The 24,252-nt window shown below is 40.2% G+C and overlaps 1 pseudogene; it reads right to left on the bottom strand.

The window, feature by feature from the left end:
- Positions 1 to 4,060: 4,060 nt before the first annotated feature.
- LOC121521136 lies at positions 4,061 to 7,780 on the bottom strand (annotated as a pseudogene).
- Between the last annotated feature and the right edge of the window lie 16,472 nt (positions 7,781 to 24,252).

The raw sequence follows: 24,252 nt of genomic DNA, 5'->3' as shown, positions 1-24,252 counted from the left end.
AAATGAAACATGATGTCTATAGGTAGGTCTATCCTAATTAGTGTTTATCCACCTGAAAAAAATGTTTTTTTTTAATTTTATTTTATATTAACTCAGAATAAGCAATCTGTTCATACATGGGGAGGGTCCCCTCCACGGGCGCCGCCATCTAGAATTTTTGCATTTTGCATGTTTCTTTGGTGAAAACTGTGGCAACCAGTGGAATTAAAAAAAAAAAAGTGTATCTGTTATTTGGTCGCTTCAGTGGCGCCATAGAAACATGCGAAATGCAAAAATTCAAGATGGCGGCACCCGTGGAAGGGACCCTCCCCATGTTGCTTATTCTGAGTTAATATAAAAAAAAAAAAACTCATTTTTTTTCAGGTGGAGAAACACAGGATAGACCTACCTATAGACATCACATTTCTTTTAACCAAATTTGTTTTACTAAATGCTATTACACTAAATATTACACACTGCACCTTTAAGGAAGGTAGTATCAGCATTGTCACTACCTGGAGCTTGCATGTATGGAGCCTGGGTCTGTTGAAGGTGGCATGCTGTTGAGGCTGTGTGGGCCATGTGGTAAGATAGGTGAGATGATGTCTGTGTGTTGGCATGGTGGGTGGTGAGAGCCGGCATGGAGGGGGGTGGCTCTGGGATGCTGGAGATCACTGTTCAGCCCTCTGGAGGTGTCGTGATACTAACTGGACAAAACACTGACAAAGGAGGATTCCCACTTGACAACCCCTGCGAAGTGCAGGTTTCTTACTACCCATGGGTCTGCACGGTTGACTTGCAGAGGCAAATAGTAATGGATTAGGGATTTCTTCACTGAGCGCTGATCCTCTTTATAGGGCACAAGTATCTTGTGTTTCATTCAAAAAGTCACATGTCAATATGCTCTTGGGTTTCAATTTCTGTGTGCAAATAAGTAGGAATGGGATTAGCTGTTAACGCCACTTTACAAACAGCCAGTCATCATTGTTTGATGGGTAAGGGTGACCTGCAGTGTAAAAAGTTCTTTTGAGTAGTAAGATAACTAGACAAGTGCTATACATGCTAAAGTCCACATAAGATTTTCCGATTGGGGTCAACAAATCTCTTGCCTTTGTTGACACAAAAGAGTTTGATAAAACCTAAACATACACAACTATGAACTCCACCAGGTTAGCATTTCTGCCTTTCACTCCCAGGCAATGGTAAAAATGCAAAGGCTGCATGGAAAGCCCCCTTTAAGCATCAATTTAAAGTGTACTTTCATTCTTTTCCTCTGGATAATAAAGAAAAAAATCCATTACACAGCAAGAGAAAGTAATGGTTAACCTCAGAGGTGAGCTTTGCTTTTGCCCACTGCCCCCTGAGCCCAATTACTGTTGTTTACAGGCCCCAGATTTGAACACATCCACAGTTCATCAGATAACACGAGTAACACCCTACCCTGCAGGGCCTGTGGCACTCGACGTAAATAATGGCAAAAGAACCTGTGGAGGAAGCAACACAGGATTCGACACACCTACAAAAACAGAGTATTATTAAAAAAGTTATCTTATTACAAACACTCAACCCAATGTTCCTCACAGAGTTGAGTTTATTTTTTACTGCAAGGTGGTATCACAGTTATCTGCACCTTTTCTGCTCGTTGCTTATTCAACACACCTGTGTACACAATACAGCAGGAGTTTTCAAAGCCTTTTCTTGTTACGCTTCATAAAGTCATAATAATGTTTTTTACAAATCCTCATCCATCTTGTTGTACTGGAAGAAGTTGCAAAGTGGCACAAAGTATTGGATGTATACACCCCTCTAGTAATTACTTATTCTTTGCACCTCCATTAATCACTTCTACTTTCTACACAAATTATATGAATTGCACTGCCAGGGGGCCCTCAATCAAAGCAATTACAAAAGATGATGATGACTGTAGTTTCTTTTATTGACAAGCCCTCAATTTGAGGCAAGAAGTAAGCAAAGGAGATGGGCGAAGCTGAGCAGCGCATCTGGTATCTACTCAACAGGGACATTTCTAGCGTGGCCACAACATTCTCGGGGTGGGGGTGGGGGGGGAGTTATGAGTTACAAGGATGCTTAGTTGACAGTACATGTCAGTAGAAAATAATTGTGGTCTATTTCAAATAAGTCAATCAACATATGAATGAGATACAGCAACAGAACAGCAGGTACCATTAGCAGTTAACACGTCTGGAGATCACAGTCTTTGAGGTATGCATTTCCACTGCAATGATTAACATGTTATGTCTGTTATGGTAGCTCTGTCATGGAGTGCGCTGTGAAAAAACATGAACCTTTTCAATTAAAAAAAAAAAATTCTTAGAAAGCAACTGTAAATATATGAGGTAAGTGTTAATATAAAAAAATCTATAAGCGCTGAAATTAAAATATATAATAGTCATTTGTTATTAAATGTAGACATTTCAGTACAAACATTTCACATTCTGGACCTTTAACTGCAAACTTTAACATATCAGACAATTGCTACATTCCTGCAAAGAGTTTTAATTTTTTTATTTTTTATAAATATAAAATGAGTTGGCCCATAGATCTTTCATGCTTCATTCTTTTGACTCAAAAAGAAGCTATACACTCACCGACCACTTTATTAGGTATACCTTGCTAGTAAGGGGCTGGACCCCCTCTTGCCTTCAGAGCTGCTTTAATTCTTCTTGGCATAGTCTCAACAAGGTGTTGGAAAGATTCCTCACAAATTTTGATCCATATTGACATGATAGCATCACACAGTTGCTGTAGATTTTTCAGCTGCACATCCATGATTCAAATCTCCTGTTCCACCACATCCCAAAGGTGCCCCATTGGATTGAGATTTGGTGACTGTAGAGGCCATTGAGGAGTACGGTGAACTCATCCTCATGTTCATGGTCATAAAGGGATGGACATGGTCAGCAACAATACCTAGGCAGTGGCATTTAAACGATTCTTAATTGGTACTAAGGGGCCGAAAGTGTGCCAAGAAAATATTCCCCACACCATTACACCACCAGCAGCCTTGCATCAACAACCGTTGATACAAGGCAGGATGGATCCATGCTTTCATGTTGTTAAAGTCAATTTCTGACCCTTCCATCTGAATGTTACAGCTGAAATCATGACTCATCAGACCAGGCAACGTTTTTCCAATCTTTTATTGACCAATTTTGGTGATCCTGTGCAAATTGTAGCCTCAGTTTCCTGTTCTTAGCTGACAGGAGTGGTACCCAGTGTGGTCTTGAACCAGTCTTCCCATTTTCCTCTGACCTCTGACATCAACAAGGCATTTTCATCCACACAATTGCCGCTCTTTGGGTATTTTCCCTTTTTCTGACCATTCTCTGTGAACCCTAGAGATGGATGGGTGTGAAAATCTCAGTAGATCAGCAGTTTCTGAAATAGTCTGTCTGGCACCAACAACCATGCCATGCTCGAAGTCAAATCCCCTTTGAACTTCAGCAAGTCAAGAGTGTATGTCTCCAAATGCCAGTGAAATTTCCTACAAAAGAAAATATTCAATATTGAATATTGTTGACAGCACAGCATCATGTTTCCTACTTTGACAGCATTGGGAATGCTGATTTCATGTTTATTGCTCTCCTTGCAGGGATAAAAACAAGCGTACCTTGCCTATAGGCCTAATTCCCCAGTGGTTGAAGGCTGTTTTATATACTATACTTACAGGAAAACTTATTCTTTTTAAGTGGTGTAAACCCTGATTGCACCCTCCATGTTTTTTGTGTACCATTTTATTCTTTTCACTTCACTTTTGGAGGTTTCGCTAGTAGGCTTCCCAGGTAATCCTTGCTATTATGTCACAATGCTATGAACTATGGGTAATTCCCTCATGATAAGACTGCAGATATGCCCACTTGAAAAAAGGGTGCATGCAGGGCTTAAAAAGCCTGAGAGGGATGCCTCAAGCACCTTAGGATGTAACAGTGGGACAGCCCTAAGCCATCATGGACTTAGCTCAGTCAGTGAGTGTGGACACTGAGACTGGGCCATAAAGCGCATGTTTGTTGGCTTGCAATGAAAAAAACAATTTCAAATTGAGCTGCCTGCTCTCATTCTCCTATGCTGTGCCTAGCAGTGCCCCTTGTGACCTGGAGGAGGCGAACCAGGGGTGCTCCAGAATCTCCGGAGAGGAGAAGGCGCTCTGAAGGGTTCCTCGTAGAGGATGGAGCAGATCAGGCACTTGGCCTTGGGTGTGAGTGTTTCGGGGTTGTTGAAGTGGCCCCTGTGGATTTTACTGAACAGAGAGCCAGGCTCAACATCATGGAAAGGGTAGCGCCCCAGAAGGATTGTATGAACAATGACGCCCAGGCTCCAGACATCAGCTGCCTTCCCTGAATAGCTGCCTTTGGCATTGAGGATTTCAGGACTGACATAAGCAGGGCAGCCATGTTTGTCTGACAGTCATTGTGACCGTCCAGGATATAAGTGTCCTCCAGGCACTCCAGTTTTACAAGGCTTCTGCAGACACACAAGAGAAAGAGAAAGACATTAAGAGAGTAGTATTTCACAGAAAAATGTAGACTCATCTGATGGTATTGAGGGGAGTAAAGTATCCTAGTCCTGATCTTTGGATATCAAGAAATAAAACATCAAATACCAAAGACCCTCAAGCATGTTAACTACCGCTTATGGAAATCTGAAGTGTTTCAGATCCACCTATTTTGAATATCAGAGGAAGTGGAGCATGTAATGCTCTGGGCTTAAGTTTGACAAATCCTTTCAAAATGATAACAGCTCTGACAAAAAGCATCAATGCTTTCCAAAAGATCTCCACAATTCAAAAGAAACACATTTAAGGGGTGACGGATAGTTTTCATAAATGGTTTCAAGGAGAGAATTATGCAAAAGAAAGTAGCTATATTACTTCCTCCTGCCCTTGCCCTTGAGAATAGTGCCTTTTAACTCAAAATAGCAGCTAAACCCTTGGTGATAAAACTGCACTTTAAGGCTAAGCAAGTCTGGCTGTTCAAACACTGCCATCTGTGTGTGAGGTCCATGGGACTTTATGCAAGCTCGCAGCAAGGAAAACTAAGAAGTACGTGCTTGGACACATGCAAGATTGTATGCACACACAAACAATCTTATTTCTATGAACCCACTCTGTTTTTTTTTTCCAGTAGAGCTTCCATTAACGTGCAGGAGAGCTTTTTCATATATTTAAACCTTGGGAATTGGATTGTTTTCCTAAACCAAATTCCCATTTCGCCAGGAGTTAGTGAACTTTTTAAATAATGTGCACCATAATCTAGACAAGATGTCATTTAAGATTTTGTGCAAACCTGCACTCAGGCCCGCCCACAGAATTTGCAGGACCCCTGGAATACCCAGAGAATAGGCCCTCCCCAGTTGTGATTTATTTAGGTAGCATAAGTGCTGGTGTCCTGGCTGAAAATGACCTCCTTTCTAACCTGAAAAGTGTGTCACACTATTGCTGGGTTCTGATGTTGGACTTCTGTATTTGTGCTACTTTTTAACCCCTTTTCATCACTTTTTCAGCCAAATTCCTGTTACTTCTTGTTGCCCTTTGTCCCCATATTTAACCTGTTTTTGTGACTTTCACCCATTAAAGCCACTATTTTACCAAATTGTAACCCTTTTTCACCATTGATTTGCAACTAGGAACTAGATGTTGATGTTTCTTACCCTTTTTGCAACTTAATTTGCCACTATATGCCCATTTTTGCCACTGATTTGCCACTTTTTCACCACTTCAATATTTTTGCTGTTTTTTTTTTTGCCCTTTTTGCCACTGTATGCCTTTGATTACCCCTTCTCACTGATTTTTTCAATTGTTTTGCCTCTAAGCTCCACTTTCTCATCATTTTGCAATTTCATCCCAAGTTTGCCATTTTTCCAGCCACTATTTTGCCTGTTTAGGGTCCATTTTTGCCACTTTTTTGCCACTTTCTGCCAACCTTAGCCACTGTTTACCTCTTTTAACCCATTTTTGCTGCTTTTAATTCTTATTTACAATTGTTTGCCAATTTGTACCCATCGTTTACTGTGCTTTTGCCTTTTGTCTACTTTTTGGCTCATACATGCCCCTTTTCAACAGTTTTATCCCATTTTTGCTAATTTTCCTTCTTTTAGGCACTTTTGCAGCCCTTTTTCCATCTTTTGCCAATTTTGCCTCTTATTTTGCCAATTTTACCCCATTTTGCTTTTTTTTAAACCTTTTTATTTTTAATCTTTTTATCTTATCTTAGCCAATGCTTAGCTTCAAATCCATATTGCTGATTTGAATCATTTTTTGTATTTTTTGTATTTTTTTTTTTTTTTGCCACTTAACCAATTTTAAGCTGTTTTTTGCTTTTTTCATGCTTTTTTTTGCCACCTTAAGACAATATTGCCTTTTTTGGCCCAGTTATGCCACTGTTTTAGCACTTTGCAACATTTTTGACACTTATTTTTTCCAGTTTTATCCAATTTTTGCAAATTTTCACCAGTTTTGGGTTGTTTTTGCCGATATTTGCCTCTTGTTTTGTCAATTTTAACTCAAGTTGCTGCTTTTTTGCCACCTGTTACCAATTTATGTCTTTTTTTAGTAATTATACAATTATTTCCATTTTAGTTGTCTCAGTTGTTTCTTTTTTTTCTGCTATCTGACATCTGTGCACATCATGCCTCAGCTATGAAGTTTGACATTCCGTTCCACAAAAAAGGTCTCACAACTGCAAAACAAAAGGGTTAGGGTTAGCGTCATCCTCAATTGTCTTGTTACATTAGTACAGAGCAGGGGTTCTCAAACTTTCTAGGCCGGGACCCCCTAAAACACCAACTTTTTTTTTACAATAAAAGTTGGTCAGATTTGCCATTTAAAACCATTTTAATTTTATTTTTTTTATTTTTAGGAGGGCATCTGGCTAGTGTCTCCTCCTCCAGGTTGAGAACCACTGGCATAGAGGAAAACCCTGGGCCTGTCTATCAGCTATGTTGGTTCTACCTGAGGCCAAACTTAGCCAATAACTGTTTGCAAGCTGTTTCTTGGTTAAAGGCCAACAGCAGGATGATAAAATCAAATCAAGAAGAGCAAACAGATCCTGGGGAAGCCTGCCAAGGGATAGTTTAACGTCTGCTCTTGTTCCTTTTCTCCTCCATGCAGACACCACAGCTTTTGTGTCACAGACTTGGGTCAAAGCCAGATCCGATCTTCATGTTTCGGTTTCTATTGAAACTTTGTCCCATCGACTGCAGTCAGCAGGACTGAAAAGATGAAAAAGGATTCTTGACAGTGACCACAACACTGTACTGCATGATCGCCCCTAAAATTCCCCCACATTCACCATTTGATGAAAGTGGGTGGCTGCGCATCCCAGCAGCAGTCTGGTGTAACATTCAAGGTCACTGAACCAGTACTGAATATGTTAGACTTCCTTTTTCTTCATTTTTCCAAAGTAAGAGCCAAAAAAATGACATCATGCTTAAAGATAGAGGGCTCTGAGGTGAAGTCTGTGCCTGACTGTCAAGGAGTCTCATTGAAAATTTCAGTTAGCAGTGACTAAAGTAAGAGTTGTTTTAAACTGTCAAAAGTGAAAAACAAAATACATCAAAATCTCACAAAAAACATCACTTATAAAACAAGGTGCCCTTAGGTTTCTTTGGCAATTGATAACAGAAACAGGTTCTCGAATGCTGCCACCAGGGGTCAGTATAATACCGAAAATGCTCAGGTAGTCCAGGGACATTCTGACGGTGAAGCTGTTCTCAGCAGAGCTCACCTGACAAATGCCTCAGTTTCTTGCCACAAGGGACCAGACACGACCAGAGTCGTCTCCATAGCTTCTCTCAAAGAGCACATAGACTGGACTCCCTGAGCATAATCTCCAAGCTGTGGTTGATATGTTGCTTCTTAACTTCTCAAGCCAGAGCTCAGTAGGAGTTTGGTGTTCAACTTAATTTGACTGGATGATGGCTGCCCTCAGCTGCTCTATGTACTTCCTGATGACCACACAGCTGTGTCTGAAGAGCGGACAGGCTAGGGGCTGCAGGAGCGTCCAGGTCTTCACATCTAGGATCAGAGTGCTGCAAACAGTGATTTTATGTGTGTCAGTGGTTACTGTTGATACACGTTAAAGGAATAATCATACACTATAAGAATCACATCTGTTATCTGAGATTGATACAGCTATATTAGTTTGATATTTAGCTACAGTCAGTCCAGTCAGCTTGGCACAAAACTAACAGGGAACTGATGAAAATATGCATACAGATGTGCTTATTTGTCATGAGGAACAAACAGGAGCTTGCATGCATAGAAGATTAGATTTTTGGCTGAGAGCTGATCAGGGCTTTGTACTCTTGCTGGTGTTTGGAACAATCTGCATTTACATAAGGTGCACGCTCAAACACACTCACACAAAACAACACACAGCACTATGGAAACAAATTTACATCACTTCCGAACCAGAAAAGATTATTACTTAAAGCCTAAATCTACTCAGAGAGAGAGCTCAGTGGATCCAAAATGGAGAGTGAGCAGGTCAAAGCCTGGAGCTGCTCTTCCTGATAAACAGAGGGGTAGGGTAGGTTCAGGCCTGTAGAGAACCGGACTCAGTGAAGAGAGAATATCAGCTCTCCTGCATGATGGCCCTGCTAGACTTCATCCTCACACATTGGAGATAGTGCTGTTTCTGAGGGTTTGGGGGATTTTTTCTTTTCTCTGCCCTCTCCTGCATCTCTGCCTCTCCTGTGTAAGACTTAGTTAAATGTAGCAGAACAGCTGCCTGGTGTAGCTCATCAGTAACTCTGACAGCATGATTTATGAATCTCATTTCACACATAATGTAAGTGTCTGTAATTCTGCCCCAAATATAGTTGCATCTTTCCTTCTCATTTTAAGCTTAACAAACAAACAAAAAAGCACATCTGAAATGCTTTGGTGTTAAAAGCAGTGGTTTCATTATTCTGCATGCTGCACTCCTAATTGGTCCAAGCTGAGTGGGATATTAGGATGTGATCCTGTTATAAACAGCTATATTTTTTCCAATAATAGTATTAATTGCTTTGAAATAAACTTATTTGGTTTAAACCAAGTTTCTGTTTTATAAGAAATGAAACTTCCTGCAGAGCTCAGAGACAGGATTGTTGTGAGGTACAGATCTCTGGAAGGCTAAATAAGCTGTTTGGCATTAGCAGAGATTTGGCAAATTTTTCATGGGTGCAACCCATATCCTCAGCTCTGCTGCTCATCCCATAAATGCATGTTCCTTACAAATGTGGCACCATTTAAAAGGGGATAAGCAGGCTTTTCAATGGTGTAAGTTTTATTGCCATGGAGCATTGTTACAACAATGAAATAATCTACCAAATACAGATTTCCTTACTTTCTGTGCTAAGTTTATAAAACTTCTTTAATAACAGTGATTATTTCAGCTTTTCCCAAGGTGATGATGGGTGCTGGGATTGGGGTTGATGTGTCTTAAATTAGTCTTGGGAACTAAAATCTTACAGCCTGAAATAACAACACTCCAGTTTATCTGTATCTAAACAGTTACATTGTTTATTTGGATACTTTCTTCTTTCTCCATGATACATTTTACATCAAATCTTATTTTACTGACAGCAATCGAGTCATCCTTCTCTCCTGGAAACAAAATAACCATTGGGCAAAACGTTGTTAAAAAGCTAGCTTAACCACGGATATTAATCCACTTTACAACAACGTTAGGGAAATTGGTTCTGAACGTGTTGTTCTTCTAACCAAATACATTGAAAAAACAAACAAACTGTTACTGTTACTAACGTACCCATGAAATGTTATCTTGTCTCTTCTGTGCATCTATCAGTGCAGCCCCACGCAGCACAGAAGTGAGGCATCTTGCCCAGGAAGGCCTCTGGCAAAATGGCGGCGGCATTGACGTACAGCCCACTGGCCAATGTGGTGTCTACGTATATTATGTTTATGGTTTCAAATCCCTGAAAAACTACTTCCTGTTTCATTGCAATAATGCATTGCCATGGTAACAGCTTTAGTTGCAGACCCATGGGGTTCACACGGTAGTATGGTGGTGCTTAAAGTAGGGAGTCAGGAAATCTAGAATGAATCGTCTCTGTTTTTTGAGTCAAAGCATCTTTCTATACCATGGTGTGACATCAAAATATGAGAACTGTCACTGCACCTTTGGAGTTTTGTACACATGCTGAATAACTTTTTTCATGTTGCAAAGAAAAAAAATGTTTATCACTGGGCTCATGCCCACCAATTTTAATGGCAGTAAAAGTTTTTAATGCTTAAAATAAGTGCTAAAATAAATAATTATTCTGATCATCTCAGGCAATTCTGACTGTGTGCAAAGATTTTTTTTATTTCTGATTTCTTCTGTTTATTTTCTTGCCTAAAGTTAGTCTGTCTGTCTTAGTGCAGCTCTTCTTATGGATTTGTTAAAGCTGCTGGCAGTGGTGCATCTTCCCTTTATCCACCTATCCCTTCTGCTAAAAAATGTTGGCTAAAGAAGAGCTGATCGAATCGTGAGAGATGTGCTGGTATCTGATCAACAAGGCCAAGCACTATCACATGCTTCACAACGCTGGGCAAGAGATTTAGACACCAGGGACTTGGCCCAGGCTCTCTGTTGATACACACAGGCCCACACAGACACGCACAAAGATAATCTAACATGCATCATCTTTAGCCTTAGTCACCTGAGAAAACTGGAGAAGTTGAGTAATCTGCCTCCCACCAGTGTAATTTATCAAATCCAAAAGCACCATTTCACCGCAGTACAAAGACCACCCACTGAATCTTACTGATTTTAACCTCAAATGGAAACCAAAGATTTAGAGCTCCATGTCGTAAATATTCAGAAGAAAAATCCTTGCACAGGTCATATTTCTAAATGTTAGCACCACTCTTTCTTTCCTCTATCAAACAAATAAGTGCTGGAGACCAGCCTGTCTGCTGTTCCCATTAACAGTTAGAAAATGCCAATCAGAACAGCTCTCTGCTGTTTTGTGGACTAAAGATTTCAGACTCAACCCAGCACATCATCAACATTTCCTAACAACTTTAAACACCACCTAAACACGTTCAGGTCTGCCTGGTCTCGTTGGCTGTTAGATTTTCCCCTCAGGTTGTCCAGGACTCTGTTGGTCCCCCTGTAAAGAGCTGCTTAATTACAGTCTCTACATGGTATTATGAGCCCCACACCTTAACATTTAGCACACGTTTTTCTGCTTGGCAGGATTAAAATAATTGCCTAACAAAAGGTGTTATATGGAGGGATCAGTTTACTGGTCAACACTTTTAATTACCAGTAAACAAACACTATGGGAGTTTTGCATCTTAGTTGCCTATTATTGAGGATTTACAAGTACAGATATTCTCAGCAGTAGCAGTATCCCATTACTCATCCTTGTTCCAGTAGTTTCTTTGTTCCTGACACTTTCTTTAAATATATTCAGTCAGGGTTCATTTTCAGTGTTTGGTATGTGCATATCTCCTGCATCCTACAGACACATTATGCAGATTGAACGGACTCTCAGAATTACAGAAAGGCATAAATGCTGCTGGGATGAATAAATTTATGATGCATTCTACTCTGATGAGGGAATTTCTATTATTGTTGAGTACATGTTCTGAGGATTTTTGTCAGTGTGTTTGTTTTTAGCCTGAAGCACTAGAAGACATTTCTACATTTAAACCGTATTTGGAGCACAGATAAATATGAAAGTACCTTTACATGTAAATGCATAAATGTAGGACAGAGCAATCATGTGTCATGATTGTACAGCCATCATCTGAACAGGACAGGTTTTGATCTGCACAGCAGACTAAACGGTTAAAATATATAAGGGGACTAGCATTTTTGAAAGTGCAAAGACTGGAGTTGGAGGTTTTAAGGTTGTTGTGGTTGTGTGTGACACTCTGAGGGCAACAAACTGAGGAGATGTGGGTAGACAGGAGGAGAGGTCAGGATGTGGTCAGAGAGGGGGGGGGCAGGGGCCGGGATGATCAGGAATGAAGTTTGAAGGACAGATGTGATTGAGTTTATTTCCTGAGCATGTTTCTATTTGTGCAAGCAAAGGTGTGGTTGTGGATGTTTGTGTATTCTAAATCTGCAGAAGCAGAGAGGGCACCACCTGAGCTCGGCTGATAAGACTGTCAGGCAGAAAAATAAAGAGACTGTCATCCATGAAGCATTTGCACTGAGCACAGTCTGTAGATGTATTAATGCTAGAAAGACCATGGCAGTCATTTGGACCTTTTTAACATTTATATTAACTGTGCTGAATTAAAAGTTACAGCACTACTGGTCCCTGACTTTTAGGAAAAATCAGGGACTTGTGTTACCTTCTAATACAAACCACAGTCAGTTATCTCGACCACACAGATATTGCTGCACTTGGATTGATTTTCCTGCAGTGGCAGCTGCTGATGAATGAATACAATATATTGCTGAAAACCACAAAATATGCTCATTAAATCTGATCTTTCAATAAAATATTTATCTTTTTCTCTATTGTAATTTATTGTCAGTAGCATTTTTTTGCTAAATTAAGCTCATTTATCATTTAGAGTAGTGATCAGCAACTGGCGGCCCGAGGGCCACACTGGTACCCCCACTTCTTCCCACCTGGGCCCCCAGAACCTTTTCTAAGTCAGAGGAACAAGTAGGTTGAGGTATTTTGGTCAACTGTTTTTTCTTTTGTAACTCCCAACTGTACAGTTCATATTTTATTGGCTGTAAATTTTTATAACACTCTGACACGTCCTTCAACGGCACTTTTTTCAGTCATTCGCTCCTGTGTGGAGTTCTTGGAAACTGATTTAGAGTGTATTCTAGTGCTGGACAATAACTGGAGAACATTTTTTGTCCTTTGGTTACAACATGGAAAAAGTCATAAAAGTCTGAAATAAGGCACCATAAAGTTTATTTTTTGACATCTACCTGAGCAAGTACCTTTCTTTGGCTTCAAGAACTGATAAAAAAGAAAATCACACTCAGGCCATGCAGAGTGAAATAGTTTATTTTTTATTCCTAACAAAAATCACAGTATGAGGGATAAAGGTCTCGTACTGGGAAGGAAAAGAGGTGAGGGTCTTTCACTCATGAAGCTTGTGCATCATGGAGGGATAGAGTGAAATTTTTCATTTCAGTCTCTTTTTTGCATAGCTGTGACTCCAAAATTAGATCTTCATCTATTATGTTCTATGGTAACCTTGCAAAGCAGATGGATACGCCCATTTCCTTGTTTTTCACTGGAAAATCCATCTTGTTAAGCTCCCATCTGAACCATTTGGGCCCGGTTAGAAAGTGACAGGACCAATCAGCGATGAGGGGCAGTACTTTCAGGCATGGCAGAGTCATGACGTAAGCAAGCAGCAGAGAGAGGCCAGTGCAATTATGGCACAAGAGCTAAAGCGTAAGTTTTATCAGAACTTGACATTTCTTCGTTAAAAGAAGAACAAAGAACAGCAGTGAGTTGTTTTCTTTTCAAAAACAACAAAAGTCGGGTACTTACATGACCTATAGTCGCCATGTTTCGCGTTATTCCTGCGCACACGCAGCTCGATTGCTGCTACGTCCTGTGTTTTGTTTCTCTGATTGGCCCATAGAGATGTGACAGAGAGAAGGTTCATCCAATCACACTCTGAGTTTTTTTCAAAGCCTCTGCCTTTTCTCAAATGTTTCCTGTTGAAGCTGACGTGTCAGGTTAGTTCTATGGTTGACATCCATATAATACACAGGCAAAACACAGGTTTAAAAGGAAAGTTTTGTTGAGATGGAGAGAGAGAGAGCTGCAGTCACTGCCCTGAATTGCCAGTAACCTAAAAAACACACATAAAACCTTAAACCTTTAAATATGTAAGGTTCAGTCGGTGTGCAAGAAAAAATTACATATCATGAGATTGAATTTCTTTTTTCAATGTGACACGATTTTGGACGAACAAAAACAGACTCAGAGTGCAAGGGCTTTGATCTGGCATACAAGATAGACTGCTTCACGTATCAGTTACATACAATATATCACATGAGTCTAGAAAACAGCTCATTAGACAGTGTTTGGGAAATCTCAGGAAATCCCAAAGAGTGATATGAAATTTGTACTATCTGTCGCATTCATTTCATATCAATCATAGAAACAAAATATATGATTAGCACTGCCTTGTGAGTGAACTACATACATTCATACTTTCACTGGCCAGCAGCTCCTTCAGTCGCTTCAGTTCAGCAAAGACGGCAAAGATTCTTATCTTGAACAAGATGATAAATGATGATCAGATGACTTCTTTCAAGTCTTCCACCTCTTGCTTTATCTATTCCCCCTCTGGCTGCACAGCATCGACTAGCACAAAAATAAGGAGGCTGATATGAGCAGAAAAGCTTCAGGCAGGTTGGGAAGACAGTTGTGAGCACTGTAGATGATCTTTAGATATTTAGCAAGAAATTTGTTGATCATTATCCTGCTCTATTATTAAACCTGGTTTGCCTTGCAGTTAATGCAGCGTGAGATTTCTCGGTTTTGTCTCTCAGTCTGGAAATCCAGATGCAGAAGAGTATGCCAGAAATGTTTTAATCGCTATGTATGAACTTTTTCTGATATTTTCTGAGTCTTACAGGACAAAATGAGAGCAAAATGAGAAAGAAAGAATCAAGTTTTATAAATCTTCTCACCAGAGAACTGGAACATGATCCATCCATCTATTTTCTTCTGTTTATCTGAGGCTGGGTCATGGTGGCAGCAAGCTGAGCAAGTAAACCCAGGCATCCCTCTCCCCAGCGGCATTTTCCAACTCCTTTTTGGGATTCTAAAGGCTTTTTTGGACAACACAGGATATTTACTCTCTCCAGCACGTTCTGGGTTTGCCCCAAGGCCTTATTAGTTGGATGTGCCCAGAAGACCTCTTTAGGGAGGCACACGATGGCATCCTGATCAGATGCTTGAACCACCTCAACTGGATCTTTTTGACGTGAAGGAGCTGTGGCTTTACTCCTTGTTTAGTCCTGATATTCAAACTCATCACCCTATCTCTAAGGCTGAGCCCTGCCACCCTCCTGAGAAAAGTGATTTTGGCTGCCTGAGCCCGTTCGTTCATCTGTCCATCCCTCCTCTTCTGCTTATCCAGGGCTAGGTCACGGCAGCAGGCTGAGCATCAACCCAGGCATCCAGCTCCCCTACTTCTTTTTTGGATTCTGAGGCACTCCCAAGCCAGACAGGATGTATAATCCCTCCAGTGCATTCTGGATCTTCTCCAAGGTTTCCTCTCAGCTAGACTGGCCTTGAAGACCTCCAAAGGTAGCAGCCCTGGTTGGCATCCTAATCAGATGCCCAAACCACCTCTACTGGCTCCTTTCAATGCAACAGAGCAGCAGCTCTAGTCATAGTTACTCCTGGATGGCTGAACTCCTCATGCTATCTCTAAGGCTGAGCCCAGCCACCCTCTGGAGAAAACTCATTGCAGCCACAATGTGACCATTTCCTAGAGTTCATGACCACAGGTGAGGGTCGGGAGGTAGATCAACTGGTCAAATCAAAAGCTTTGCCTTTTGGCTCAGCTTTTTCAGCACAAAGTTTTCAGATTACTGCTAATGCTGCACAAATCACCTGCCAATCTCATGGTTCACTCTCCCCTCACACATGAAAAAAGAAAAAAACACTGAAAAAGATGAAAAATAATTTAAAACTGTCGTTACATCTGTGGTCTCATGTTTTCCATCTGATGTGCTATGAGCTTTATCAGTGACGTCTCGACCAAACATGAAGGCCGTAAGTCAAGAAGAGAAGACCCCTGGTTTAAGAGTGTGCAGAGCTGCAGCCAAAATGAAGGCCACTTTACCTTTTTTATTTTTTCCTCCATCAGCCTGATCTGTAGAAGCAGCCAACTTATAGGCCAAGTTTGGCTTCACACTTTGTTTTGACCTTGGAAACAGCATTACTCATATTCAGTTAGAGAGAAGTGATTGAAGGTTCTAGAAGGGTCGCTGAATTGTAAATTGGATTATTTAGCATCTGCTCTTTGTTGAGTTCACACCACGTATAGAAAAGTAAATCACATACTGGGAGGACATGTCCATGACAAGCTCTCGAGAAAAGCACTTTAACTCTGAAGTTCAACCTCGCGTAGTAAATACCAGTTGTCAGATTGTCTGTGCAACTTCCCCCAGTCCCACCCCACAATGTCCTTTTGACTGTGCCTGTCACAAAGTATGGTAGAGTAGAGAAAGGTCACAGCAGGCTGAAAGGCAGGGGAAACGTGCATAAAGTAGGAGACACAGTGTAGAAAAATTAAGAGGACGGATTGGAAAAGAAGTAAAAATTTCTGGGGATTGACTAAAACTTGGTTTAAACTTCTACATCAAATCTACACCATAGCATAGGCTGATAGGCTGCAGGCTTGCATAGCCCTGATCCTTCACAGAGGCTTGATCACATCACCTGATGTGCCCCTCTTAAAAAACAGAACTGCCCATCAAACTCCCATGGAAACCAGTGTAGATTTGGTCATTGAAATCATTTTACATTAAGGTCTTGGTCAGCTAGTGCTGACTAACTATGGCATGAAAACATTACTGGGGGGTTAGGGTTAATTGCTTTGTATTATTTTATTGTCAGCTCTATCAAACACTCCTCTTTCTGATAAGATCTGTAGTCTAACATATTTCCCATTTAATGAGCTAAACATTTCATTAGTTTCCTCTCAAGATTCATAATTTTTCTTCTGCATTTTTTTCTCCTATATTATTTTCCAAGTGATATTAAGGTGTTCAACTGAACTTTTACAATAACGGAAGCCAGCCTATTTATTTAATTTATAGAATAAATCAAGAAAAAGTAGCTCCTTTATCAAATATGACAAATAACAAGAAAATCAGCTGAAAGCTTGTGCAGCTCAACATCATTTAAAAGCACTGTTGCTCATAAGGGTCATCGGAGATTGGATGTAATGTTAAATACTTTTGACGGTTAGGTAAGCCACATCAGATTCATGCTGCACAGAAATGGCATAGTTGAAAATGTGTGCACATGAGCTCAGACCTTTCGGGGAATTTGAGTGTATCTTACCCCCAAGATTGATGACCGTACACCTGTTTTATCTGTCGTCTTTTCTATCAACTTTTTTTTTTGGACAATGTCTTGCTTGCATCATCTTTTTTGTCATCACCCTTTTTGTTTTGTTGTTGCCTTCCCATCTTCAACTTTTAAGTCCTTGTCTTTTTTGCCATATTTCTTTTAGTCATCTTTTTCAATGCTGTTGTCTTTTTAGTTGTCGTTTTCTTTATAGTAATTGTTCTCTTTGTAGTTGTCATTGTTTTCTTTTTCATCCTTTTCATTAATGTTGTTGCCAACACCATATTTTTAGGTGTCATTCTCTTAGTCATCATCTTTTTGTTGTCCTTTTCATGCCTTTTACCCTGATGTCTTTTTTGTCATTGTTTTTGTCATCTATGGCAAAGTCTTGTTAATTAATGGCATTGTCCTTTTTAGTGTCATCACCTTTTCTTGTTGTCATCACCTTATTGTACTCATTGTCCTGTTTTTCTTCTGTTTTTGTAGTGTACTATTGTCTTCTTGGCTATTGTCATCTTCCTTTTTGTCTTCATCTTCTTAGTTCGTCTGTGTTCTTTTTTGTTGCTGTCGTTTTTTGCCATCATCTGTTGTGTTTTCTGTCGTCTTTTTTTGGGGAATCGTCATCCTTTTCATTGTCTTTTTTGTTTTTCATCATTATCTTTTTCTTTGTCATCTTTTTTGTTGTCGTCCTTGCCTTCTCTTTGTTGACTTCTTCCATGTTGTCTTCATTGTTGTTTTATTCTTAATCTTCGCCGCTCTCTTTTTCTTCTTCATCTTTTTTTGTCATAGGCGTCTTTTTTGTCACCGTTGTCTTTTTTTGTTGTTTTTCTGTTATCTTTTATTGGGTGTCATCGTCCTTTTCATGGTCTATCTAGTCTTTTTGTTGTTGTTTCTTGTGAATATATATGTATATATGAATATATATGTATAGTTCTTATTTTGTCATTGTCATCACCATCTCTTTCTTTGTCATCCTTGCCTTTTTCTTTGGTTTCTTCCTTGTTGTCGTCATCGTCTTTGTGGTGGCCTGATTGAGATCTATCCACACAGACTCAGTGCAGTGATTGCAGCAAGATGTATCGACTAAATACTAACTGATATCTACAGTCACTTATTTTACATTACATGTTTTTCTTTGATTAACTTTACTTTGTTGAAATCTGTTTTCACTTTGACATCGAAGTGTGTTGGGTTGTTTTTTTTTTTTTTTGTTTTGTTTTTTTTGTAATTTTTGGTCAAAAGGCTCATTATATTGACCATGATTGATTTATAAAATCAATGAAAGGGGGTCCAGTGCTTTTTACAAGCACTGTGTAAACAAAGTCTTAAAAATCTGAAGCTACATAAACTGTAATATTTTTGCATTAAATTGACTAAGCCAAATAAATTTTGGCATATTGAAAAAGCTAAAGGGATGAAAAAGATGAAAATGTTTATCCTGTTAAACAGTCACACATTATTCTTCCTACAAAGTGAGAAAGTGATAAAGTGAGATGAGGTGTACGCAGAGCAGTAGCAGCATACGTGAAAAAAACACTTGCAGAACCCAGTCAGTATAATTACTGGTGTGTGGATGTGTGTTAGGAGGCTCATAGGAGGAAGACAGAGAGCTTGTTTCTACTTAATCTGTCTTCAGAAAAACAGGCGCTGTAGCTGTGACTGTCCTGTAAAACTACACTCTCATTTATTAGCTGTGTATCCAAGGTCTGTTGAAGGTCTTACAGGCCGTTCAGTGTGGTACGATAAATCTCTGAAATGGACACTTGAACTTGAATCTTTACATCCAACTCTTAATATTTCACACATAACTTTGACTCTCTGCCAACAAGGGCAGCAGGGGCTCCTAAGCCTTTGTCGTAGGTGTTTTTTTACTCATATACCAGACCTTCATTTCCACAGTGGGGCGGTCACAATTTTTCCTGAGCCTTCACGCTCTTTCAAAGGAACACAGCCATAAAAATCTCAACAAGAAGAGAAGGGGCAAGCTTTAAGCAAAGTCTAAAGTGGCCTTCACAATATCAGGGGCAGTCCTTACTGTTCTGTGGGTTTGTTCAGCCTCAGCTAAGCCGTTTGTAGTTTTTGTGTTTTTCCTTTTCTTTTCTGCTATCTGTAAAAATATCTGTTTCCGTCTCTCTTTGCTGTCTGTCATCAATCACCTCCCCTCTGCATGCCTTCTGCTTACAATCACACTGCTCATTTCTTTCTGGCGGCTCATCATCTTGTCCGCTCTCTGCTTCCTGCTACTGAGGACTGGGATGACCTGAGACACACATGTGGCAACCTGCCAACCTGTTTGTGTATTTTAAATCACTGATATTTTTATTTACCAGCTCTGAGTGTTTGTGTGTGCATCTACATGCATGTCTGACGGACCAGACTGGGTCAGGAATAACTGATTAATGCTATGTGTGTTTGTATGAGACATGATGTCAATAAATATACACAAATACATCCTGACTTCTCTTTTGCAAATGTCTGATGCCCGACACTGTGTTTCACCATGTCTGAGTCTGTGTATGAGGGAGGTGCGGGTTAGTACTTGCATCATTTTCTGGAACAGAGAAAAAGAAGGCCAGGAAGCATCCAAACAAGTGGCAGCACCATAAGTCTTCATAATTAAGTAATACATCAAAGTTTAAAAAGTTATTTTAAGAGGAAACTTTTCTGTTTTGCATTTCACGGCACGACTCAGAGAAAGCCAAGGCCAGTCTGAAATCAAAACATTTATAATTTATGGCTGCTTGTGTAAGTCAGTGTTCATGCAGCCGATCAAGGTTTCAGTTGAATAAGGTTTACTTTGTTTTTAAACTGAGGAAGCCATTATTGAATGCATAAAAATGTTTAACTTGCTCTTAAATATTGCATACAGAAACTTGAATGTCAACATGCATTAACCATCCATAGCTGAAGCATGTTGGCATCTAAACATTTAAATCAATCCTGGCTCTTACAGTGCCTTTAAAAATATTGACCCCTTGGATGCTTTACCCTTTTATTGCTTTTAGAAATCAACTAGGGTCAGTATAATTTGGCTTTTTTGACAAAAAATTACAAAAACCCTCTTTAATGTCAAAATGAAAACAGATTACTACAAGTAATATCAATAAGATAAAAATATGTAATGTAAAATATTGTGACTGCATAAGTATTAACCCCCTCAAGTCAATTTTTAGTAGAGTCAGCGTCAGTGTCAATCTGGACACTGCAATTTATTCCATTCTTCTTTGCAAAACTGTCTGTCGTGAATCGGGCATGAACAGTTCTTTTCAAGTCTAGCCACAGATCCTCTTTTGTATTGAAGTCTGGGCACGTCAAATCATTGTCTTGCTAGAAAATAAGTCTCGCAAGCTGTGATTCTCTTGCAGACTGAATAAGATCGTCCTCTAGGATTTTCCTGCATTTTCCATTCATTTTACCCTCTACCTTTACAAGTCTCCAGGGCCAGCTGCAAAGAAGCATCCCCACAGCATGATGCTGCCACCCCCATCCTTCACAGTGGGGATGGTGTGTTTGCGGTGATGTGCAGTATTTTGTGTCCACCAAATATAGCATCTTGGCTGATGGCCAAAAAACACCATTTTGGTTTTTATCAGACCAAAGACCTTTCTTCCACTTGAACATGGAGTCTCCCACTGCTGAACTTCAATTGGGATTGAATGCAGAGGTGTCAAGTAACTAAGTACAAATACTTTGTTACTTTACTTAAGTAGAAATTTTGGGTATCTAAACTTCACTGGAGTAATTACTTTTCAGCCTACTTTTTACTTCTACTCCTTACATTTTCATGCAATTATTGTCACATCCCCGGGTTGAGTTAGTTAAGTTACTTTTCCCTCATGTTTCTAGTCTTGTCATTTCCTGTTTTATTTTGGTTACTTACCTTGTGTCTCTTTTCCAGATCACTCCTTCCTGCCCACCCCAACCTGTTTTCCTCACGTCCTGATCATCCTCATGTGTCTCACCTGTGTTGATTGTCTGAGTGGCTGCACCTGGTGATCCCTGGCTGATTGTCGTCCTCCCTCTGTATTTAAGTCATTCACTCCCTGTCCTCTGTGCGAGATCGTCTTGTTACCCTGTGTACTTACTTTCGAGCATTCTTTCTGATTGATTTCTCCGTGACCTACACCCAGTGACTGTTATTAGATTCCTCGTGTATAGCCTGCCGATTTGGTTACCTCCGCCTGTTTTGATTGATGATCTGTGTACCGAACCACCTTTGTTATTAAACGGACTTGAACCCTTCCTGAGTGTCTGCTTTTGAATCCTGGCTTTTCGTGATAATTATCTGTACTTTCTACTCCTTCCATTTTAAAACTAGCCTCATTACTGCCATTTCATTTCAGCTTGTTTTCATTCCAGCTTAGCATCATTCAAAAAAACACAAATAAAGAAACCAAAAGCCTATCCAGATAAATCACGCCATCCGGATAGAGTGAATTTGACTGTGGTTAGATGAGAAATATAAACATAATACCATTCCGACACCCTATTGGTTTGTATGCGATCCATCGCGCTTGGGCACATGACCCAAATGGCCTCTCTCACTAGTCTCCTTCTTGCAAGATCACTCAGTTTGTGAGGACGGCCTGATCCAGGCAGATTTACATGTGTCATTCCTTCCATCTCTTGATGATGGATTTAACTGTACTCTGGTTCGGTGCTTTGCAAATGTTTTGTATCCATCCCCTGACTCATACTTTTCAATAACCTTTTCTCTGAGTTGCTTTGAGTGTTCTCTTATTTTCATGATGTAATGCTAGCCAGAAATACTGATCACTAACCAGAGACAAGACCTTCCAGACACAAACGTCTTTTAGAAGGTGACTACTAGCACCAATTGGCTGGACCTCTGAGGTCACCACTTTATAGGGGGGAGATTTATGCAGTTGTCCTGCCCTTTGTAAAGCCAGTTAAGTTTTGTTTTTACACTGCCCCCTCCTGGCTAAAATAGTTACCATGTGTTAATAAAAATGCCATGTGTGAGCCTTGGAGAGCAGACGGCAGTTGATCTCTCTCCTGCAGAATTGTCTTTGCATTGTTGCCTTGGACACTATTTGTCCGTAAGTATGGTGTTCTTTATGTTTTGTGTTAGGGATAGAGGCAGAGGGTAATGTTTCAGTTTGTGCTTTGTATTTTCCACGGTATATTTGTAGTTGGTGGAGTTTTAGCTGTAAGCTAGCAGCATGACAAAGCATTTTGAGTTTGCTAATTATGGTTTTGGCTGTGCCTTATTTTCTGTTTATTTTTCTTAATGCAATTTGTAATTTCTTTATTGCAGTTTTACAAAAAGAAGCATGAAAGGATGCAAATTCTTCAATAAATGACAAGAAAAGTTATGCCTTGCAATTTTTGGAGGATTTTAAGTTGTTAGCTGACTGTCTAGCTTTGAACATCGGCTACTCATAGTGAGGACAGTACAGTAAAAGGACAAGAGCACGGCGGGCACAATTTTCAAGATAAAACGCAGTAAAGATGAGTCTAAGATCAGGCAAGACATATCAGCCAGCTTCTCAAGATGAGAAAACGGATAAGCAGCAAGAGCCTAAACAAAGCACTTATGCCCAGTCACAGTCTAGCTGTTCTCAGTTATCCAGGCATTCAAGTAAAGCTTCTTCAGCAAGCTCCTCAGCACTAAAGGCTCGTGCTAAAGCAGACGCTGCTCGTGCTCAGCTTGCTTTTGCAGAAAAAGAAGCTAGCATTATAAAGCAAAAAGCTGACCTTGAAGCAAATCTTCATATTCTGAAAAGCCAGAAAGCTGCTGCTGCTGCAACAGCTGAAGCTGCAGCCTATGAAGAGGATTCAAAATCTAGCAAAAGTGAACTTAGTCAGGAATTATTGGAGTTACCATTCAGTGCAACCCAACGTACTTCTGACTATGTACAGCAGCATGCAGAAACCCACCAGGGTGAAATATCATTTAAGACAGATCTGTCAGACTACCACACGAAAACGCATGAGCAAGGTGAAATGGCCAATAAAGAAGAAGCTGTTGGTCAGTCTGAGAAAAACACAGATGCTGATAAAAGGGAAGCTAGCTCCAAGCAAGAACAACAAAGACAAGGAGCTTACAGCTCAGAATCAGTAGCGCAGCCATTTTATCCACTGAGGGAATCTCCAGCTGAGCCTCAAGGTGTACAGGATATAACAAAGTATCTCATTCGTCGAGAAATGTTGAGTTCAGGGTTGCTTAGGTTTGATGACCGCCCAGAGAATTACTGGTCATGGAAAGCCTCATTTCAGAGTGCCACAATAGACCTCAACCTTTCAACCAGGGAAGAATTAGATTTAATGATAAAATGGCTTGGTGCAGAGTCTGCAGAGCAGGCAAAGAGGATACGTTCTGCGCATGTATTCAACCCTACAGCAGCACTTCAATTAGTTTGGCAAAGACTGGAAGAGTGTTATGGGTCTCCAGAAGCAGTTGAGCATGCATTGCTGAAAAAGATTGAAGACTTTCCTAAACTGACTAGCAAAGACAACATCAAGTTAAGGGAGTTGGGTGACATTCTTCAGGAAATAGAGTGTGCAAAAGGTGGTGGATATCTGCCTGGACTTTCATATTTGGACACAGCTCGGGGAGTAAACCCAATTGTGGAGAAGCTGCCTTACAGTTTACAGGAGAAATGGATTGCTTCAGGATCCAAATTCAAGGAGGAACACAGAGTGGCATTTCCCCCTTTTAGTTTCTTCTCCAGCTTTGTAAGACAACAGGCAAGAGTAAGAAATGACCCTAGTTTTGCCTTTACATCTCCTAGCAATCAGAGCTTAAAACCTTCGAAGTATGTAAAAAGCACCAGCAGATCATCTGTAAATGTTCTCAAAACTGAAGTCGCTCGAGAGCCCTCTACCAGTCAGACTAAGTCTCCTGAGAAAAATATTGAAAGCCCTGATAAGCAATGCCCAATACATAAAAAGCCACATCCCCTCAAAAAGTGCAGGAGCTTCAGAGCAAAACCTCTGGATGAGAGAAAGCTGTTCTTAAAAGACAATGGCATTTGCTTCAGATGTTGTGATTCAGTTCAACATGTGGCCAAGGACTGCAGAGCTCCCATCAAATGTCTGGAGTGCCATAGCGAGAAACACATCTCAGCGTTACGTCCTGGTCCTCCTCCTACTACAACAGAGAGTAAAGAGGGTGATAGAGATGACGGCGGGGAGGTGAGTGGAAACACCATTCCTCCAGTTACATCTAAATGCACTGAGATTTGTGGCAATGAAGATAGTCAACAGTCATGCTCA

The sequence above is a fragment of the Cheilinus undulatus genome, linkage group 14 (assembly GCF_018320785.1).
Source record: "Cheilinus undulatus linkage group 14, ASM1832078v1, whole genome shotgun sequence".
NCBI lineage: Eukaryota > Metazoa > Chordata > Actinopteri > Labriformes > Labridae > Cheilinus > Cheilinus undulatus.
The sequence above is the reverse complement of the archived record's forward strand: the minus strand, read 5'-3'. Positions and strand labels throughout refer to the sequence as shown.